General features: G+C 33.9%; 11 non-coding genes across 11 annotated transcripts; all 11 read left to right on the top strand.

The window, feature by feature from the left end:
* The first annotated feature begins 4 nt into the window (after window positions 1–4).
* Window positions 5–85, top strand: TRNAL-UAG. The gene has a single exon. It is a non-coding gene; the product is annotated as a tRNA-Leu (tRNA).
* Window positions 86–2,064: 1,979 nt separating this feature from the next.
* On the top strand, window positions 2,065–2,143 carry TRNAL-UAG. The gene has a single exon. It is a non-coding gene; the product is annotated as a tRNA-Leu (tRNA).
* A 953-nt stretch (window positions 2,144–3,096) lies between these two features.
* On the top strand, window positions 3,097–3,176 carry TRNAL-UAG. Its single transcript has one exon. It is a non-coding gene; the product is annotated as a tRNA-Leu (tRNA).
* Window positions 3,177–5,146: 1,970 nt separating this feature from the next.
* Window positions 5,147–5,225, top strand: TRNAL-UAG. The gene has a single exon. It is a non-coding gene; the product is annotated as a tRNA-Leu (tRNA).
* Window positions 5,226–6,164: 939 nt separating this feature from the next.
* Window positions 6,165–6,245, top strand: TRNAL-UAG. Its single transcript has one exon. It is a non-coding gene; the product is annotated as a tRNA-Leu (tRNA).
* Window positions 6,246–6,679: 434 nt separating this feature from the next.
* TRNAL-UAG lies at window positions 6,680–6,758 on the top strand. The gene has a single exon. It is a non-coding gene; the product is annotated as a tRNA-Leu (tRNA).
* Window positions 6,759–7,721: 963 nt separating this feature from the next.
* On the top strand, window positions 7,722–7,803 carry TRNAL-UAG. Its single transcript has one exon. It is a non-coding gene; the product is annotated as a tRNA-Leu (tRNA).
* Window positions 7,804–8,772: 969 nt separating this feature from the next.
* On the top strand, window positions 8,773–8,852 carry TRNAL-UAG. Its single transcript has one exon. It is a non-coding gene; the product is annotated as a tRNA-Leu (tRNA).
* A 2,539-nt stretch (window positions 8,853–11,391) lies between these two features.
* Window positions 11,392–11,471, top strand: TRNAL-UAA. Its single transcript has one exon. It is a non-coding gene; the product is annotated as a tRNA-Leu (tRNA).
* A 4,565-nt stretch (window positions 11,472–16,036) lies between these two features.
* On the top strand, window positions 16,037–16,116 carry TRNAQ-UUG. The gene has a single exon. It is a non-coding gene; the product is annotated as a tRNA-Gln (tRNA).
* Window positions 16,117–16,580: 464 nt separating this feature from the next.
* TRNAL-UAG lies at window positions 16,581–16,660 on the top strand. Its single transcript has one exon. It is a non-coding gene; the product is annotated as a tRNA-Leu (tRNA).
* Window positions 16,661–18,031: the final 1,371 nt, after the last annotated feature.

Here is an 18,031-nt window from a genome sequence, read left to right as displayed (position 1 = left end):
TATAGACGGTTTGGCCGAGTGGTCTAAGGCGCCAGATTTAGGCTCTGGTCCGAAAGTGGCGTGGGTTCAAATCCCACAGCCGTTCAAGAGATGTTTAAAAATATCCCTAACGCTCTCCATTGTATTTCACTTCCATGAAAAACAATTACTTAAACAGCAAAATACGAAAATTAGTAGAAAAAAGGTTAGTCAGTCATTAATGTTTATTTCTTTTTTTTTTTTAACAGAATTGATGGTAAATAATAAATATATTGTAACTTCTAAAAGAATTGGATTTAACTTATCTTTTGTGTTAATGTCTATTTGCATACTATATGCCGTATACCCCAATCACCTGATGACGACATTGCACCCGTGCACTCCCTATTCACTGCTAAGATATCATTTAAACCACACAAGAGATCAGATGTCAGCAAAACTGCACTAAAAAGATCATGTGCATTGGAATTTTACCAAGAGGGTGTTGGTTAGAATCGAACAGGTTTTCTTCAAGAAAATATAAATTCTATTTTATTGATATATAGACGGTTTGGCCGAGTGGTCTAAGGTGCCAGATTTAGGCTCTGGTTCGAAAGGGCGTGGGTTCAAATCCACAGCGTCAAGAGATGTTTAAAAATATCCCTACGCTCTCCATTGTATTTCACTCCATGAAAAACAATTACTTAGAACAGCAAAATACGAAAATTAGTAGAAAAAAGGTTAGTCAGTCATTAATGTTTATTTCTTTTTTTTTTTAACAGAATTGATGGTAAATAATAAATATATTGTAACTTCTAAAAGAATTGGATTTAACTTATCTTTTGTGTTAATGTCTATTTGCATACTATATGCCGTATACCCCAATCACCTGATGACGACATTGCCACCCGTGCACTCCCTATTCACTGCTAAGATATCATTTAAACCACACAAGAGATCAGATGTCAGCAAAACTGCACTAAAAAGATCATGTGCATTGAGATTTTTACCAAGAGGGTGTTGGTTAGAATCGAACAGGTTTTCTTCAAGAAAATATAAATTCTATTTTATTGATATATAGACGGTTTGGCCGAGTGGTCTAAGAGCGCCAGATTTAGGCTCTGGTCCTGAAAGGGCGTGGGTTCAAATCCACAGCCGTCAAGAGATGTTTAAAAATATCCCTACGCTCTCCATTGTATTTCACTCCATGAAAAACAATTACTTAAACAGCAAAATACGAAAATTAGTAGAAAAAAGGTTAGTCAGTCATTAATGTATTTCTTTTTTTTTTAACAGAATTGATGGTAAATAATAAATATATTGTAACTTCTAAAAGAATTGGATTTAACTTATCTTTTGTGTTAATGTCTATTTGCATACTATATGCCGTATACCCCAATCACCTGATGACGACATTGCACCCGTGCACTCCCTATTCACTGCTAAGATATCATTTAAACCACACAAGAGATCAGATGTCAGCAAAACTGCACTAAAAAGATCATGTGCATTGGATTTTACCAAGAGGGTGTTGGTTAGAATCGAAACAGGTTTTCTTCAAGAAAAATATAAATTCTATTTTATTGATATATAGACGGTTTGGCCGAGTGGTCTAAGGTCGCCAGATTTAGGCTCTGGTCCGAAAGGGCGTGGGTTCAAATCCCACAGCCGTAAAGAGATGTTTAAAAATATCCCTACGCTCTCCATTGTATTTCACTCCATGAAAAACAATTACTTAAACAGCAAAATACGAAAATTAGTAGAAAAAAGGTTAGTCAGTCATTAATGTTTATTCTTTTTTTTTTTTAACAGAATTGATGGTAAATAATAAATATATGTAACTTCTAAAAAGAATTGGATTTAACTTATCTTTTGTGTTAATGTCTATTTGCATACTATATGCCGTATACCCCAATCACCTGATGACGACATTGCACCCAGTCACTCCCTATTCACTGCTAAGATATCATTTAAACCACACAAGAGATCAGATGTCAGCAAAACTGCACTAAAAAGATCATGTGCATTGGATTTTACCAAGAGGGTGTTGGTTAGAATCGAACAAGGTTTTCTCAAGAAAATATAAATTCTATTTATTGATATATAGACGGTTTGGCCGAGTGGTCTAAGGCGCCAGATTTAGGCTCTGGTCCGAAAGGGCGTGGGTTCAAATCCCACAGCGTCAAGAGATGTTTAAAAATATCCCTACGCTCTCCATTGTATTTCACTTTCCATGAAAACAATTACTTAAACAGCAAAATACGAAAATTAGTAGAAAAAAGGTTAGTCAGTCATTAATGTTTATTTCTTTTTTTTTTTTTAACAGAATTGATGGTAAATAATAAATATATGTAACTTCTAAAAGAATTGGATTTAACTTATCTTTTGTGTTAATGTCTATTTGCATACTATATGCCGTATACCCCAATCACCTGATGACGACATTGCACCCGTGCACTCCCTATTCACTGCTAAGATATCATTTAAACCACACAAGAGATCAGATGTCAGCAAAACTGCACTAAAAAGATCATGTGCATTGGATTTTACCAAGAGGGTGTTGGTTAGAATCGAACAGGTTTTCTTCAAAGAAAATATAAATTCTATTTTATTGATATATAGATCGGTTTGGCCGAGTGGGTCTAAGGCGCCAGATTTAGGCTCTGGTCGAAAGGGCGTGGGTTCAAATCCCACAGCTGTCAAGAGATGTTTAAAAATTATCCCTACGCTCTCCATTTGTATTTCACTTCCATGAAAAACAATTACTTAAACAGCAAAATACGAAAATTAGTAGAAAAAAGGTTAGTCAGTCATTAATGTTTATTTCTTTTTTTTTTTTAACAGAATTGATGGTAAATAATAAATATATTGTAACTTCTAAAAGAATTGGATTTAACTTATCTTTTGTGTTAAATGTCTATTTGCATACTATATGCCGTATACCCCAATCACCTGATGACGACATTGCACCCGTGCACTCCCTATTCACTGCTAAGATATCATTTAAACCACACAAGAGATCAGATGTCAGCAAAACTGCACTAAAAAGATCATGTGCATTGGATTTTACCAAGAGGGTGTTGGTTAGAATCGAACAGGTTTCTTCAAGAAAATATAAATTCTATTTATTGATATATAGACGGTTTGGCCGAGTGGTCTAAGGCGCCAGATTTAGGCTCTGGTCCGAAAGGGCGTGGGTTCAAATCCCACAGCCGTCAAGAGATGTTTAAAAATATCCCTACGCTCTCCATTGTATTTCACTTTTCCATGAAAAACAATTACTTGAAACAGCAAAATACGAAAATTAGTAGAAAAAAGGTTAGTCAGTCATTAATGTTTATTTCTTTTTTTTTTTAACAGAATTATGGTAATAATAAATATATTGTAACTTCTAAAAGAATTGGATTTAACTTATCTTTTGTGTTAATGTCTATTTGCATACTATATGCCGTATACCCCAATCACCTGATGACGACATTGCACCCGTGCACTCCCTATTCACTGCTAAGATATCATTTAAACCACACAAGAGATCAGATGTCAGCAAAACTGCACTAAAAAGATCATGTGCATTGGATTTTACCAAGAGGGTGTTGGTTAGAATCGAACAGGTTTTCTTCAAGAAAATATAAATTCTATTTTATTGATATATAGATGGTTTGGCCGAGTGTCTAAGGCGCCAGATTTAGGCTCTGTTCCGAAAGGGCGTGGGTTCAAATCCACAGCGTCAAGAGATGTTTAAAAAATATCCCTACGCTCTCCATTGTATTTCACTCCATGAAAAACAATTACTTGAAACAGCAAAATACGAAAATTAGTAGAAAAAAGGTTAGTCAGTCATTAATGTTTATTTCTTTTTTTTTTTAACAGAATTGATGGTAAATAATAAATATATTGTAACTTCTAAAAGAATTGGATTTAACTTATCTTTTGTGTTAATGTCTATTTGCATACTATATGCCGTATACCCCAATCACCTGATGACGACATTGCACCCGTGCACTCCCTATTCACTGCTAAGATATCATTTAAACCACACAAGAGATCAGATGTCAGCAAAACTGCACTAAAAAGATCATGTGCATTGGATTTTACCAAGAGGTGTTGGTTAGAATCGAACAGGTTTTCTTCAAGAAAATATAAATTCTATTTTATTGATATATAGACGTTTGGCCGAGTGGTCTAAGGCGCCAGATTTAGGCTCTGGTCTGAAAGGGCGTGGGTTCAAATCCACAGCGTCAAGAGATGTTTAAAAATATCCCTACGCTCTCCATTGTATTTCACTCCATGAAAAACAATTTACTTGAACAGCAAAATACGAAAATTAGTAGAAAAAAGGTTAGTCAGTCATTAATGTTTATTTCTTTTTTTTTTTAACAGAATGATGGTAAATAATAAATATATTGTAACTTCTAAAAGAATTGGATTTAACTTATCTTTTGTGTTAATGTCTATTTGCATACTATATGCCGTATACCCCAATCACCTGATGACGACATTGCACCCGTGCACTCCCTATTCACTGCTAAGATATCATTTAAACCACACAAGAGATCAGATGTCAGCAAAACTGCACTAAAAAGATCATGTGCATTGGATTTTACCAAGAGGGTGTTGGTTAGAAATCGAAACAGGTTTTCTTCAAGAAAATATAAATTCTATTTTATTGATATATAGATCGGTTGGCCGAGTGGTCTAAGGCGCCAGATTTAGGCTCTGGTCCGAAAGGGCGTGGGTTCAAATCCCACAGCGTCAAGATGTTTAAAAATATCCCTACGCTCTCCATTGTATTTCACTCCATGAAAAACAATTACTTGAACCAGCAAAATACGAAAATTAGTAGAAAAAAGGTTAGTCAGTCATTAATGTTTATTTCTTTTTTTTTTTTAACAGAATTGATGGTAAATAATAAATATATTGTAACTTCTAAAGAATTGGATTTAACTTATCTTTTTGTGTTAATGTCTATTTGCATACTATATGCCGTATACCCCAATCACCTGATGACGACATTGCACCCGTGCACTCCCTATTCACTGCTAAGATATCATTTAAACCACACAAGAGATCAGATGTCAGCAAAACTGCACTAAAAAGATCATGTGCATTGGATTTTACCAAGAGGGTGTTGGTTAGAAATCGAACAGTTTTCTTCAAGAAAATATAAATTCTATTTTATTGATATATAGACGGTTTGGCCGAGTGGTCTAAGGCGCCAGATTTAGGCTCTGGTCCGAAAGGGCGTGGGTTCAAATCCCACAGCGTCAAGAGATGTTTAAAAATATCCCTACGCTCTCCATTGTATTTCACTCCATGAAAAACAATTACTTAAACAGCAAAATACGAAAATTAGTAGAAAAAAGGTTAGTCAGTCATTAATGTTTATTTCTTTTTTTTTTTAACAGAATTGATGGTAAATAATAAATATATTGTAACTTCTAAAAGAATTGGATTTAACTTATCTTTGTGTAATGTCTATTTGCATACTATATGCCGTATACCCCAATCACCTGAATGACGACATTGCACCCGTGCACTCCCTATTCACTGCTAAGATATCATTTAAACCACACAAGAGATCAGATGTCAGCAAAACTGCACTAAAAAGATCATGTGCATTGGATTTTACCAAGAGGGTGTTGGTTAGAATCGAACAGGTTTTCTTCAAAAAATATAAATTCTATTTTATTGATATATAGACGGTTTGGCCTGAGTGGTCTAAGGTGCCAGATTTAGGCTCTGGTCCTGAAAGGCGTGGGTTCAAATCTCACAGCTGTCAAGAGATGTTTAAAAATATCCCTAACGCTCTCCATTGTATTTCACTCCATGAAAAACAATTACTTAAACAGCAAAATACGAAAATTAGTAGAAAAAAGGTTAGTCATCATTAATGTTTATTTCTTTTTTTTTAACAGAATGATGGTAATAATAAATATATTGTAATTCTAAAAGAATTGGATTTAACTTATCTTTTGTGTTAATGTCTATTTGCATACTATATGCCGTATACCCCAATCACCTGATGACGACATTGCACCGTGCACTCCCTATTCACTGCTAAGATATCATTTAAACCACACAAGAGATCAGATGTCAGCAAACTGCACTAAAAAGATCATGTGCATTGGATTTTACCAAGAGGGTGTTGGTTAAAATCGAAACAGGTTTTCTTCAAGAAAACATAAATTCTATTTTATTGATATATAGACGGTTTGGCCGAGTGGTCTAAGGCGCCAGATTTAGGCTCTGGTCCTGAAAGGGCGTGGGTTCAAATCCCACAGCCGTCAAGAGATGTTTAAAAATATCCCTACGCTCTCCATTGTATTTCACTCCATGAAAAACAATTACTTAAACAGCAAAATACGAAAATTAGTAGAAAAAAGGTTAGTCAGTCATTAATGTTTATTTCTTTTTTTTTTTTAAACAGAATTGATGGTAAATAATAAATATATTGTAACTTCTAAAAGAATTGGATTTAACTTATCTTTTGTGTTAATGTCTATTTGCATACTATATGTCGTATACCCCAATCACCTGATGACGACATTGCACCCGTGCACTCCCTATTCACTGCTAAGATATCATTTAAACCACACAAGAGATCAGATGTCAGCAAAACTGCACTAAAAAGATCATGTGCATTGAATTTTACCAAGAGGGTGTTGGTTAGAATCGAACAGGTTTTCTTCAAAAAATATAAATTCTATTTTATTGATATATAGACGGTTTGGCCGAGTGGTCTAAGGCGCCAGATTTAGGCTCTGGTCCGAAAGGCGTGGGTTCAAATCCCACAGCCGTCAAGAGATGTTTAAAAATATCCCTAAGCTCTCTCATTGTATTTCACTTTTCCATGAAAAAACAATTACTTAAACAGCAAAATACGAAAATTAGTAGAAAAAAGGTTAGTCAGTCATTAATGTTTATTTCTTTTTTTTTTTTTAAACGAATGATGGTAAAGTAATAAATATATTGTAGACTTCTAAAAGAATTGGATTTAACTTATCTTTTGTGTTAATGTCTATTTGCATACTATATGCCGTTATACCCCAATCACCTGATGACGACATTGCACCCGTGCACTCCCTATTCACTGCTAAGATATCATTTCAACCACACAAGAGATCAGATGTCAGCAAAACTGCCACTAAAAAGATCATGTGCATTGGAATTTTACCAAGAGGGTGTTGGTTTAGAATCGAACAGGTTTTCATTCAAGAAAATATAAATTCTATTTTATTAGATATATAGATCGGTTTGGCGAGTGGTCTAAGGCGCCAGATTTAGGCTGCTGGTCCGAAAGGGCGTGGGTTCAAATCCCACAGCCGTCAAGGTATGTTTAAAAATATCCCTACGCTCTCTCATTGTATTTCACTCCATGAAAACAATTACTTGAACAGCAAAATAACGAAAATTAGTAGAAAAAAGGTTATGTCAGTCATTAATGTTTAATTTTTTTTTTTTAACAGAATTGATGGTAAATAATAAATATATTTTAACTTCTAAAAGAATTGGATTTAACTTATCTTTTGTGTTAATGTCTATTTGCATACTATATGCCGTATACCCCAATCACCTGATGACGACATTGCACCCGTGCACTCCCTATTCACTGCTAAGATATCATTTAAACCACACAAGAGATCAGATGTCCAGCAAAACTGCACTAAAAAGATCATGTGCATTGGATTTTACCAAGAGGGTGTTGGTTAGAATCGAACAGGTTTTCTTCAAGAAAATATAAATTCTATTTTATTGATGATATAGACGGTTTGGCCGAGTGGTCTAAGGCGCCAGATTTAGGCTCTGGTCCGAAAAGGGCTGTGGGTTCAAATCCCACAGCCGTCAAGAGATGTTTAAAAATATCCCTACGCTCTCTATTGTATTTCACTTTTCCATGAAAAATAATATCACCTATTAACTATACAACTAAGCAGAAATACGAAAATTTAGTAGAAAAAAGGTTAGTCAGTCATTAATGTTTATTTCTTTTTTTTTTTTTAACAGAATTGATGGTAGAATAATAAATATATTGTAACTTCTAAAAGAATTGGATTTAACTTATCTTTTGTGTTAATGTCTATTTGCATACTATATGCCGTATACCCCAATCACCTGATGACGACATTGCACCCGTGCACTCCCTATTCACTGCTAAGATATCATTTCAAACCACACAAGAGATCAGATGTCAGCAAAACTGCACTAAAAAGATCATGTGCATTGGATTTTACCAAGAGTGTGTTGGTTTAGAATCGAACAGGTTTTCTTCAAGAAAATATAAATTCTATTTTATTGATATATAGATGGTTTGGCGAGTGGTCTAAGGCGCCAGATTTAGGCTGCTGGTCCTGAAAGGGCGTGGGTTCAAATCCCACAGTTGTCAAGGTATGTTTAAAAATACCACTACGCTCTCCATTGTATTTCACTCCATGAAAAACAATTACTTGAACAGCAAAATACGAAAATTAGTAGAAAAAAGGTTAGTCAGTCATTAATGTTTATTTCATTTTTTTTAACAGAATTGATGGTAAATAATAAATATATTGTAACTTCTAAAAGAATTGGATTTAACTTATCTTTTGTGTTAATGTCTATTTGCATACTATATGCCGTATACCCCAATCACCTGATGACGACATTGCACCCGTGCACTCCCTATTCACTGCTAAGATATTATTTAAACCACACAAGAGATCAGATGTCAGCAGAACTGCACTAAAAAGATCATGTGCATTGGATTTTACCAAGAGGGTGTTGGTTAGAATCGAACAAGTTTTCTTCAAGAAAATATAAATCTATTTGTATTGATATATAGACGGTTTGGCCGAGTGGTCTAAGGCGCCAGATTTAGGCTCTGGTCCGAAAGGGCGTGGGTTCAAATCCCACAGCCGTCAAGAGATGTTTAAAAATATACCCTATGCTCTCCTATTGTATTTCACTTTCCATGAAAACAATATCCTACGCTCTTATTGTATTTTTCTTTCCATGAAAAACAATTACTTAAGCTAGCAAAATACGAAAATTTGTAGAAAAAAGGTTAGTCAGTCATTAATGTTTATTTCTTTTTTTTTTTTTAACCGAATTGATGGTAAATAATAAATATATTGTAACTTCTAAAAGAATTGGATTTAACTTATCTTTTGTGTTAATGTCTATTTGCATAGTATATGCCGTATACCCCAATCACCTGATGACGACATTGCACCCGTGCACTCCCTATTCACTGCAAAGATATCATTTAAACCACACAAGAGATCAGATGTCAGCAAAACTGCACTAAAAAGATTATGTGCATTGGATTTTACCAAGAGGGTGTTGGTTAGAATCGAACAGGTTTTCTTAAAGAAAATATAAATTCTATTTTATTGATATATAGACGGTTTGGCAGAGTGGTCTAAGGCGCCAGATTTAGCCTCTGGTCCGAAAGGGCGTGGGTTCAAATCTCATAGCCGTCAAGAGATGTTTAAAAATATCCCTACGCTCTCCATTGTATTTCACTCCAATGAAAAACAATTACTTGAACAGCAAAATACGAAAATTAGTAGAAAAAAGGTTAGTCAGTCATTAATGTTTATTTCTTTTTTTTTTTAACAGAATTGATGGTAAATAATAAATATATTGTAACTTCTAAAAGAATTGGATTTAACTTATCTTTTGTGTTAATGTCTATTTGCATACTATATGTCGTATACCCCAATCACCTGATGACGACATTGCACCCGTGCACATCCTATTCACTGCTAAGATATCATTTCAACCACACAAGAGATCAGAATGTCAGCAAAACTGCACTAAAAAGATCATGTGCATTGGATTTTACCAAGAGGTGTTGGTTAGAATCGAACAGGTTTTCTTCAAGAAAATATAAATTCTTTTTTATTGATATATAGAGAGTTTGGCTGAGTGGTCTATGGCGCCAGATTTAGGCTCTGGTCCGAAAGGGCGTGGGTAAAATATGCCGTCAAGAGATGTTTTAAAAATATCCCTACGCTCTCTATTGTATTTCACTTTTCCATGAAAAACAATTACTTAAACAGCAAAATACGAAAATTGTAGAAAAAAGGTTAGTCAGTCATTAATGTTTATTTCTTTTTTTTTTTTAACAGAATTGATGGTAAATAATAAATATATTGTAACTTCTAAAAGAATTGGATTTAAACTTATCTTTTGTGTTAATGTCTATTTGCATACTATATGCCGTATACCCCAATCACCTGACGACGACATTGCACCCGTGCACTCCCTATTCACTGCTAAGATATCATTTAAACCACAGAAGAGATCAGATGTCAGCAAAACTGCACTAAAAAGATCATGTGCATTGAATTTTACCATGAGGGTGTTGGTTAGAATCGAACAGGTTTTCATCAAGAAAATATAAATTCTATTTTATTGATATATAGATGGTTTGGCCGAGTGGTCTAAGGTGCCAGATTTAGGCTCTAGTTCGAAAGGCGTGGGTTCAAATCTCACAGCCGTCATGAGATGTTTAAAAATATCCCTAAGCTCTTCATTGTATTTCACTCCATGAAAAACAATTACTTAAACAGCAAAATACGAAAATTTGTAGAAAAAAGGTTAGTCAGTCATTAATGTTTATTTCTTTTTTTTTTTTTTTAACAGAATTGATGGTAAATAATATATATATATTGTAACTTCTAAAAGAATTGGATTTAACTTATCTTTTGTGTTAATGTCTATTTGCATACTATATGCCGTATACCCCAATCACCTGATGACGACATTGCACCCGTGCACTCCCTATTCACTGCAAAGATATCATTTAAACCACACAAGAGATCAGATGTCAGCAAAACTGCACTAAAAAGATCATGTGCATTGGATTTTACCAAGAGGGTGTTGGTTAGAATCGAACAGGTTTTCTTAAAGAAAATATAAATTCTATTTTATTGATATATAGACGGTTTGGCCGAATGGTCTAAGGCGCCAGATTTAGCCTCTGGTCCGAAAGGGCGTGGATTCAAATCCCACAGTTGTCAAGGTATGTTTAAAAATACCCCTACACTCTCCATTGTATTTCACTCAATGAAAAACAATTACTTGAACAGCAAAATACGAAAATTAGTAGAAAAAAGGTTAGTCAGTCATTAATGTTTATTTCTTTTTTTTTTTAACAGAATTGATGGTAAATAATAAATATATTGTAACTTCTAAAAGAATTGGATTTAACTTATCTTTTGTGTTAATGACTATTTGCATACTATATGTCGTATACCCCAATCACCTGATGACGACATTGCACCCGTGCACTCCCTATTCACTGCTAAGATATCATTTCAACCACACAAGAGATCAGATGTCAGCAAAACTGCACTAAAAAGATCATGTGCATTGGATTTTACCAAGAGGGTGTTGGTTAGAATCGAACAGGTTTTCTTCAAGAAAATATAAATTCTATTTTATTGATATATAGACAGTTTGGCTGAGTGGTCTATGGTGCCAGATTTAAGCTCTGGTCCGAAAAGGCGTGGGTTCAAATCCCACAGCCGTCAAGAGATGTTTAAAAATATCCCTACGCTCTCTATTGTATTTCACTTTTCCATGAAAAACAATTACTTAAACAGCAAAATACGAAAATTTGTAGAAAAAAGGTTAGTCAGTCATTAATGTTTATTTCTTTTTTTTTTTAACAGAATTGATGGTAAATAATAAATATATTGTAACTTCTAAAAGAATTGGATTTAACTTATCTTTTGTGTTAATGTCTATTTGCATACTATATGCCGTATACCCCAATCACCTGACGACGACATTGCACCCGTGCACTCCCTATTCACTGCTAAGATATCATTTAAACCACAGAAGAGATCAGATGTCAGCAAAACTGCACTAAAAAGATCATGTGCATTGAATTTTACCATGAGGGTGTTGGTTAGAATCGAACAGGTTTTCATCAAGAAAATATAAATTCTATTTTATTGATATATAGATGGTTTGGCCGAGTGGTCTAAGGTGCCAGATTTAGGCTCTAGTTCGAAAGGGCGTGGGTTCAAATCTCATAGCCGTCAAGAGATGTTTAAAAATATCCCTAAGCTCTTCATTGTATTTCACTCCATGAAAAACAATTACTTAAACAGCAAAATACGAAAATTTGTAGAAAAAAGGTTAGTCAGTCATTAATGTTTATTTCTTTTTTTTTTTAACAGAATTGATGGTAAATAATATATATATTGTAACTTCTAAAAGAATTGGATTTAACTTATCTTTTGTGTTAATGTCTATTTGCATACTATATGCCGTATACCCCAATCACCTGATGACGACATTGCACCCGTGCACTCCCTATTCACTGCTAAGATATCATTTAAACCACAAAAGAGATCAGATGTCAGCAAAACTGCACTAAAAAGATCATGTGCATTGGATTTTACCAAGAGGGTGTTGGTTAGAATCGAACAGGTTTTCTTCAAGAAAATATAAATTCTATTTTATTGATATATAGACAATTTGGCCGAGTGGTCTAAGGCGCCAGATTTAGGCTCTGGTTCAAAAGGGCGTGGGTTCAAATTCCACAGCCGTCAAGAGATGTTTAAAAATATCCCTACGCTCTCTATTGTATTTCACTTTTCCATGAAAAATAATTACTTAAACAGCAAAATACGAAAATTTGAAGAAAAAAGGTTAGTCGGTCATTAATGTTTATTTCTTTTTTTTTTTTTTTTTTTAACAGAATTGATGGTAAATAATAAATATATTGTAACTTCTAAAAGAATTGGATTTAACTTATCTTTTGTGTTAATGTCTATTTGCATAGTATATGCCGTATACCCCAATCACCTGATGACGACATTGCACCCGTGCACTCCCTATTCACTGCAAAGATATCATTTAAACAACACAAGAGATCAGATGTCAGCAAAACTGCACTAAAAAGATCATGTGCATTGGATTTTACCAAGAGGGTGTTGGTTAGAATCGAATAGGTTTTCTTAAAGAAAATATAAATTCTATTTTATTGATATATAGACGGTTTGGCCGAGTGGTCTAAGGCGCCAGATTTAGCCTCTGGTCCGAAAGGGCGTGGATTCAAATCCCACAGTTGTCAAGGTATGTTTAAAAATACCCCTACGCTCTCCATTGTATTTCACTCAATGAAAAACAATTACTTGAACAGCAAAATACGAAAATTAGTAGAAAAAAGGTTAGTCAGTCATTAATGTTTATTTCTTTTTTTTTTAACAGAATTGATGGTAAATAATAAATATATTGTAACTTCTAAAAGAATTGGATTTAACTTATCTTTTGTGTTAATGACTATTTGCATACTATATGTCGTATACCCCAATCACCTGATGACGACATTGCACCCGTGCACTCCCTATTCACTGCTAAGATATCATTTCAACCACACAAGAGATCAGATGTCAGCAAAACTGCACTAAAAAGATCATGTGCATTGGATTTTACCAAGAGGGTGTTGGTTAGAATCGAACAGGTTTTCTTCAAGAAAATATAAATTCTTTTTTATTGATATATAGACAGTTTGGCTGAGTGGTCTATGGTGCCAGATTTAGGCTCTGGTCCGAAAAGGCATGGGTTCAAATCCCACAGCCGTCAAGAGATGTTTAAAAATATCCCTACGCTCTCTATTGTATTTCACTTTTCCATGAAAAACAATTACTTAAACAGCAAAATACGAAAATTTGTAGAAAAAAGGTTAGTCAGTCATTAATGTTTATTTCTTTTTTTTTTTAACAGAATTGATGGTAAATAATAAATATATTGTAACTTCTAAAAGAATTGGATTTAACTTATCTTTTGTGTTAATGTCTATTTGCATACTATATGCCGTATACCCCAATCACCTGACGACGACATTGCACCCGTGCACTCCCTATTCACTGCTAAGATATCATTTAAACCACAGAAGAGATCAGATGTCAGCAAAACTGCACTAAAAAGATCATGTGCATTGAATTTTACCATGAGGGTGTTGGTAAGAATCGAACAGGTTTTCATCAAGAAAATATAAATTCTATTTTATTGATATATAGATTGTTTGGCCGAGTGGTCTAAGGTGCCAGATTTTGGCTCTAGTTCGAAAGGGCGTGGGTTCAAATCTCACAGCCGTCAAGAGATGTTTAAAAATATCCCTAAGCTCTTCATTGTATTTCACTCCATGAAAAACAATTACTTAAACAGCAAAATACGAAAATTTGTAGAAAAAAGGTTAGTCAGTCATTAATGTTTATTTCTTTTTTTTTTTTAACAGAATTGATGGTAAATAATATATATATTGTAACTTCTAAAAGAATTGGATTTAACTTATCTTTTGTGTTAATGTCTATTTGCATACTATATGCCGTATACCCCAATCACCTGATGACGACATTGCACCCGTGCACTCCCTATTCACTGCTAAGATATCATTTAAACCACACAAGAGATCAGATGACAGCAAAACTGCACTAAAAAGATCATGTGCATTGGATTTTACCAAGAGGGTGTTGGTTAGAATCGAACAGGTTTTCTTCAAGAAAATATAAATTCTATTTTACTGATATATAGACAATTTGGCCGAGTGGTCTAAGGCGCCAGATTTAGGCTCTGGTTCAAAAGGGCGTGGGTTCAAATCCCATAGCCGTCAAGAGATGTTTAAAAATATCCCTACGCTCTCTATTGTATTTCACTTTTCCATGAAAAATAATTACTTAAACAGCAAAATACGAAAATTTGAAGAAAAAAGGTTAGTCTGTCATTAATGTTTATTTCTTTTTTTTTTTAACAGAATTGATGGTAAATAATAAATATATTGTAACTTCTAAAAGAATTGGATTTAACTTATCTTTTGTGTTAATGTCTATTTGCATACTATATGTCGTATACCCCAATCACCTGACGACGACATTGCACCCGTGCACTCCCTATTCACTGTTAAGATATCATTTAAACCACAGAAGAGATCAGATGTCAGCAAAACTGCACTAAAAAGATCATGTGCATTGAATTTTACCATGAGGGTGTTGGTTAGAATCGAACAGGTTTTCATCAAGAAAATATAAATTCTATTTTATTGATATATAGACGGTTTGGCCGAGTGGTCTAAGGTGCCAGATTTAGGCTCTAGTTCGAAAGGGCGTGGGTTCAAATCTCACAGCCGTCAAGAGATGTTTAAAAATATCCCTAAGCTCTTCATTGTATTTCACTCCATGAAAAACAATTACTTAAACAGCAAAATACGAAAATTTGTAGAAAAAAGGTTAGTCAGTCATTAATGTTTATTTCTTTTTTTTTTTTAACAGAATTGTTGGTAAATAATATATATATTGTAACTTCTAAAAGAATTGGATTTAACTTATCTTTTGTGTTAATGTCTATTTGCATACTATATGCCGTATACCCCAATCACCTGATGACGACATTGCACCCGTGCACTCCCTATTCACTGCTAAGATATCATTTAAACCACACAAGAGATCTGATGTCAGCAAAACTGCACTAAAAAGATCATGTGCATTGGATTTTACCAAGAGGGTGTTGGTTAGAATCAGACAGGTATTCTTCAAGAAAATATAAATTCTATTTTATTAATGTATAGATGGTTTGGCTGAGTGGTCTAAGGCGCCAGATTTTGGCTCTGGTCTGAAAGGGCGTGGGTTCAAATCCCAAAGCTGTTAAGAGATGTTTAAAAATATCCCTACGCTCTCCATTGTATTTCACTTTTCCATGAAAAACAATTACTTAAACAGCAAAATACGAAAATTAGTAGAAAAAAGGTTAGTCAGTCATTAATGTTTATTTCTTTTTTTTTTTTTTTATCAGAATTGATGGTAAATAATAAATATATTGTAACTACTAAAAGAATTGAATTTAACTTATCTTTTGTGTTAATGTCTATTTGCATACTATATGTCGTATACCCCAATCACCTGATGACGACATTGCACCCGTGCACTCCCTATTCACTGCTAAGATATTATTTAAACCACACAAGAGATCAGATGTCAGCAAAACTGCACTAAAAAGATCATGTGCATTGGATTTTACCTAGAGGGTGTTGGTTAGAATCAGACAGGTATTCTTCAAGAAAATATAAATTCTATTTTATTAATGTATAGATGGTTTGGCTGAGTGGTCTAAGGCGCCAGATTTTGGCTCTGGTCTGAAAGGGCGTGGGTTCAAATCCCACAGCCGTCAAGAGATGTTTAAAAATATCCCTACGCTCTCCATTGTATTTCACTCCATGAAAAACAATTACTTGAACAGCAAAATACGAAAATTAGTAGAAAAAAGATTAGTCAGTTATGAATGTTTAGTAAAAAGATTAGTCAGTTATTAATGTTTAGTTCTTTTTTTTTTTTAACAGAATTGATGGTAAATAATAAATATATTGTAACTACTAAAAGAATTCGATTTAACTTATCTTTTGTGTTAATGTCTATTTGCATACTATATGCCGTATACCCCAATCACCTGATGACGACATTGCACCCGTGCACTCCCTATTCGCTGCTAAGATATCATTTCAACCACACAAGAGATCAGATGTCAGCAAAACTGCACTAAAAAGATCATGTGCATTGGATTTTACCAAGAGGGTGTTGGTTAGAATCGAACACGTTTTCTTCAAGAAAATATAAATTCTATTTTATTGATATATAGACAATTTGGCCGAGTGGTCTAAGGCGCCAGATTTAGGCTCTGGTCCGAAAGGGCGTGGGTTCAAATCCCACAGCTGTTAAGAGATGTTTAAAAATATCCCTACGCTCTCCATTGTATTTCACTTTTTATTACTTAAACAGCAAAATACGAAAATTAGTAGAAAAAAGGTTAGTCAGTCATTAATGTTTATTTCTTTTTTTTTTTTTTATCAGAATTGATGGTAAATAATAAATATATTGTAACTACTAAAAGAATTGAATTTAACTTATCTTTTGTGTTAATGTCTATTTGCATACTATATGCCGTATACCCCAATCACCTGATGACGACATTGCACCCGTGCACTCCCTATTCACTGCTAAGATATTATTTAAACCACACAAGAGATCAGATGTCAGCAAAACTGCACTAAAAAGATCATGTGCATTGGATTTTACCAAGAGGGTGTTGGTTAGAATCGAACAGGTTTTCTTCAAGAAAATATAAATTCTATTTTATTAATATATAGATGGTTTGGCCGAGTGGTCTAAGGCGCCAGATTTAGGCTCTGGTCCGAAAGGGTGTGGGTCAAATCCCACAGCCGTCAAGAGAAGTTTAAAAATATCCCTACGCTCTCTATTGTATTTCACTTTTCCATGAAAAAAAATTACTTAAACAGCAAAATACGAAAATTTGTAGAAAAAAGGTTAGTCAGTCATTAATGTTTATTTCTTTTTTTTTTTTTTAACAGAATTGATTGTAAATAATATATATATTGTAACTTCTAAAAGAATTGTATTTAACTTATCTTTTGTGTTAATGTCTATTTGCATACTATATGCCGTATACCCCAATCACCTGATGACGACATTGCACCCGTGCACTCCCTATTCACTGCTAAGATATCATTTAAACCACACAAGAGATCAGATGTCAGCAAAACTGCACTAAAAAGATCATGTGCATTGGATTTTACCAAGAGGGTGTTGGTTAGAATCAGACAGGTATTCTTCAAGAAAATATAAATTCTATTTTATTAATGTATAGACGGTTTGGTTGAGTGGTCTAAGGCGCCAGATTTAGGCTCTGGTCTGAAAGGGCGTGGGTTCAAATCCCACAGCTGTTAAGAGATGTCTAAAAATATCCCTACGCTCTCCATTGTATTTCACTTTTCCATGAAAAACAATTACTTAAACAGCAAAATACGAAAATTAGTAGAAAAAAGGTTAGTCAGTCATTAATGTTTATTTCTTTTTTTTTTTTTATCAGAATTGATGGTAAATAATAAATATATTGTAACTACTAAAAGAATTGGATTTAACTTATCTTTTGTGTTAATGTCTATTTGCATACTATATGCAGTATACCCCAATCACCTGATGACGACATTGCACCCGTGCACTCCCTATTCACTGCTAAGATATTATTTAAACCACACAAGAGATCAGATGTCAGCAAAACTGCACTAAAA

This window comes from Ipomoea nil, unplaced genomic scaffold (assembly GCF_001879475.1).
Source record: "Ipomoea nil cultivar Tokyo-kokei standard unplaced genomic scaffold, Asagao_1.1 scaffold2791, whole genome shotgun sequence".
Taxonomy (NCBI): domain Eukaryota; kingdom Viridiplantae; phylum Streptophyta; class Magnoliopsida; order Solanales; family Convolvulaceae; genus Ipomoea; species Ipomoea nil.
The sequence above is the reverse complement of the archived record's forward strand: the minus strand, read 5'-3'. Positions and strand labels throughout refer to the sequence as shown.